Below are 4812 nucleotides of genomic sequence, written 5' to 3' on the forward strand. Positions count from 1 at the left end.
CAGCGGTGGTAGGGGCGACAAGACAATGAGGGTGGGGAGCTCCGGGGCAGGGAGGGTGGTGGGACGGCGGCGGCGGTGCGGGCACGGGGGCACGCGGGTGGAGAGAGAGGTGAAGAGAGAGGGGTGGGGCCGGGGAGATAGGGAGGGGTGGTCGTTGGAGGCCGTTAATGGGCTCGTTCTTTGCCGTCAGATAGCGGACGACAAAGAGGGGGGCTGGTGGGCCATTAGGGTTTCTCCACTGGACCCCACCCACCTCTTTGTCGTCCGCCAGTCGACAGTAAAGAACTGGCTGATGGCAAATAGGATCTTTGCCGTCAGCCAATTCTTTGCCGTCCGTTTTCCGCTAGCAGACGACAAAGATCAGACTGATGGTAAATTCTCTGTTTCCAGTAGTGAGGGATGGCTTGCATCATAAGTCGCGACACACAGGGTACGCGGGTGTGCCAGCCATAGTGGCCCAGGCCTATGTCTCCGATAGGATAAGGGCAAGCCCCTTAGCACCGGCTCGGGCACAAAGCCACGCCTCCTCCTGGATCATGTGCACAGCGCAGCCCACAGCAGGCTGGTCGCCATCGAAGAGGCATCCATTGCGGTGCTTCCATAGGCACCATGCGGTGAGGATGGCGATGGAGGCGAGACCACGACGGAGGAAACTCATGGTACTAGAGATGGCCGAGGAGAGCCAGGCGATAAACTCCTCGTCTTGGTCAAGAATCGTGGCACTGGACCGACACCAAGATAACACCTCATGCCAAAGTTGGTGGGAGAAGGAGCAGCCCGCGAGAAGATGCTGCATAGACTCGGGCTCTTGATCGTAGAGAAGGCAGCATGGCTCATGGGGAAGGCCGTGGCGCGCCAAGCGGTTGGCGGTCCAGCAGCGGCCGAGCAGGGCGAGCTAGATGAAAAACTTGATGCGGAGCGGTGCCCAAGATCTCTAGGTGATGCGCCAGTGCGGGTCCATGGTAGAAACCAGCGAAGCGGGCTTGGTAGGACGAACGCATGGTGTAGACCTGTTGAGGATCATAGCAATAATTCAAAATTTTCTACGCATCACCAAGATCGATCTATGGATTCTAGCAACAAGAGAGGGAGAAGATGAGCATCTTCATACCTTTAAGATCGCTAAGCGGAAGCGTCACTAGAACGCGGATGAGGGAGTCGTAATCGCGGCGATTCAAATCGCGGAAGATCCGATCTAATGCTGAACGGACGGCGCCTCCGCGTTCAACACACGTACAGCCCAGGGATGTCTCCTCCTTGTTGATCTAGCACGGGGAGAGGAGAAGTTGAGGGAGAGCTCCGGCAGCACGACGGCATGGTGGTGGAGCTTGGAGTTCTCCGGCAGGGCTTCGCCATGCACTATTGAAGAGGAGGTGGAGTTGGAGAGGGGGAGGGCTGCGCCAGGGGCAAGGAGTGTAGCTCCCATGCGCCTCCCCACTATATATAGGGGTGGAGGGGGCTGATTTCTTGCCCTCCAAGTCCATTGGGGCGTTGTCAAAGGTGGTAGGAAATAAATCCCCTCATTTCCCTTCCCCACCGATTGTTATCCCCCTTTTTAGAGATCTTGATCTTATGCCTTTGGGATTTGATCTTATTCCTTCTAAGGGGGGTCTTGGTGCGCCTTGACCAGGGGTGTGGGTGTTGAAAATATGCCCTAGAGGCAATAATAAAAGATTATTATTATATTTCCTTGTTCATGATGATTGTCTGTTATTCATGCTATAATTGTATTATGCGGAAATCGTAATACATGTGTGAATACATAGACCACAACATGTCCCTAGTGAGCCTCTAGTTGACTAGCTCGTTGATCAACAGATAGTCATGGTTTCCTGATTATGGACATTGGATGTCGCTGATAACGGGATCACATCATTAGGAGAATGATGTGATGGACAAGACCCAATCCTAAGCATAGCACAAGATCGTGTAGTTCGTTTGCTAGAGCTTTTCCAATGTCAAGTATCTTTTCCTTAGACCATGAGATCATGTAACTCCCGGATACCGTAGGAGTGCTTTGGGTGTATAAAACGTCACAGCGTAACTGGGTGACTATAAAGGTATGCTACAGGTATCCCTGAAAGTATCTGTTGGGTTGACACGGATCGAGACTGGGATTTGTCACTCCGTATGACGGAGAGGTATCTCTGGGCCCACTCGGTAATGCATCATCATAATGAGCTCAAAGTGACCAAGTGTTTGGTCACGGGATCATGCATTACGATACGAGTAAAGTGACTTGCCGGTAACGAGATTGAACGAGGTATTGGGATACCGATGATCGAATCTCGGGCAAGTAACGTACCGATTGACAAAGGGAATTGTATATGGGGTTACTCGAATCCTCGACATCATGGTTCATCTGATGAGATCATCGAGGAGCATGTGGGAGCCAACATGGGTATCTAGATCCCGCTGTTGGTTATTGACCGGAGAGTCATCTCGGTCATGTCTGCGTGTCTCCCGAACCCGTAGGGTCTACACACTTAAGGTTCGGTGACGCTAGGGTTGTAGAGATATGAGTATGCAGTAACCCGAAAGTTTTTCGGAGTCCCGGATGAGATCCTGGACGTCACGAGGACTTCTGGAATGGTCCGGAGGTAAAGAATTATATATAGGAAGTCAGATTTCGGCCATCGGGAAAGTTTCTGGGGTCACCGGTATTGTACCGGGACCACCGGAAGGGTCCCGGGGGTCCATCGGGTGGGGCCACCTATCCCAGAGGGCCCCATGGGCTGAAGTGGGAGGGCAACCAGCCCCTGGTGGGCTGGTGCGCCCCCCCTTGGGCCCCCCTGCGCCTAGGGTTGGAAACCCTAGGGGTGGGGGCGCCTCCACCTGGCTTGGGGGGCAAGTTTCCCCCCTGGCCGCCGCCCCCCTTGGAGATTGCATCTCCTAGGGCCGGCGCCCCCCTAGGGGCCCTATATAAAGATGGGGGAGGGAGGGAAGCCGCACCCATGCTCTTGGCGCCTCCCTCTCCCTCTGCTACACCTCTCCCTCTCATAGAAGCTTGGCGAAGCCCTGCCGAGATCGCTGCTGCATCCACCACCACGCCGTCGTGCTGCTCGATCTCCATCAACCTCTCCTTTCCCCTTGCTGGATCAAGAAGGAGGAGACGTCTTCCCCAACTGTACGTGTGTTGAACGCGGAGGTGCTGTTCGTTCAGCACTAGGATCATCGGTGATTTGGATCATGACGAGTACGACTCCCTCAACCCCGTTCTCTTGAACGCTTCCGCTCGCGATCTACAAGGGTATGTAGATGCACTCCTCTCTCTCGTTGCTAGATGAACTCATAGATTGATCTTGGTGAAACGTAGGAATTTTTTTATTTTCTGCAACGTTCCCCAACAGTGGCATCATGAGCTAGGTCTATGTGTAGTTCTCTTTGCACGAGTAGAACACAAATTTGTTGTGGGCGTAGATGTTGTCAACTTTCTCGCCACTACTAGTCTTATTTTGCTTCAACAGTATCGTGGGATGAAGCGGCCCGGACCGACCTTACACGCACGCTAACGTGAGACAGGTTCCACCGACTGACATGCACTAGTTGCATAAGGTGGCTAGCGGGTGTCTGTCTCTCCCACTTTAGTTGGAGCGGATTCGATGAAAATGGTCCTTATGAAGGGTAAATAGAAGTTGGCATATCACATTGTGGCTTTTACGTAGGTAAGAAAACGTTATGCTTGTGAGGAGGTCTAACTTGTTTTTGCAGCATATTGCAACCACGTAAAACATGCAACAACAATTAGAGAACGTCTAACTTGTTTTTGCAGCATATGCTTGTGATGTGATATGGCCAAAAGTTGTGATGAATGATATATATGTGATGTATGAGATCATGTTCTTGTAATAGGAATCACGACTTGCATGTCGATGAGTATGACAACCGGCAGGAGCCATAGGAGTTGTCTTAATTATTGTATGACCTGCGTGTCAATGATTAAATGCCATGTAATTACTTTACTTTATTGCTAAACCGTTAGCCATAGTAGTAGAAGTAATAGTTGGCGAGCAACTTCATGGAGACACGATGATGGAGATCATGGTGTCATGCCAGTGACGAAGATGATCATGGAGCCCCGAAGATGAAGATCAAAGGAGCTATATGATATTGGCCATATCATGTCACTATTTGATTGCATGTGATGTTTATCATGTTTTTGCATCTTGTTTACTTAGAATGACGGTAGTAAATAAGATGATCCCTCATAATAATTTCAAGAAAGTGTTCCCCCTAACTGTGCGCCGTTGTGGAAGTTCGTTGTTTCGAAGCACCACATGATGATCGGGTGTGATAGATTCTAACGTTCACATACAACGGGTGTAAGACAGATTTACACGTGCAAAACACTTAGGTTAACTTGACGAGCCTAGCATGTACAGACATGGCCTCGGAACACAGAGACCGAAAGGTCGAACATGAGTCGTATGGAAGATACGATCAACATGGAGATGTTCACCGTGATGACTAGTCCGTCTCACGTGATGATCAGACACGGCCTAGTCGACTCGGATCATGTAACACTTAGATGACTAGAGGGATGTCTAATCTGAGTGGGAGTTCATTAAATAATTTGATTAGATGAACTTAATTATCATGAACTTAGTCTAAAAACCTTTGCAAAAATGTCTTGTAGATCAAATGGCCAACACTCATGTCAACCTCAACTTCAACGCGTTCCTAGAGAAAACCAAAATTAAAGATGATGGCAGCAACTATACGGACTGGGTCCGGAACATGAGGATCATCCTCATAGCTGCCAAGAAATTATATGTCCTAGAAGGACCGCTAGGTGAAGCACCCATCCCAGAG

The sequence above is a fragment of the Triticum aestivum genome, chromosome 1B (assembly GCF_018294505.1).
Source record: "Triticum aestivum cultivar Chinese Spring chromosome 1B, IWGSC CS RefSeq v2.1, whole genome shotgun sequence".
NCBI lineage: Eukaryota > Viridiplantae > Streptophyta > Magnoliopsida > Poales > Poaceae > Triticum > Triticum aestivum.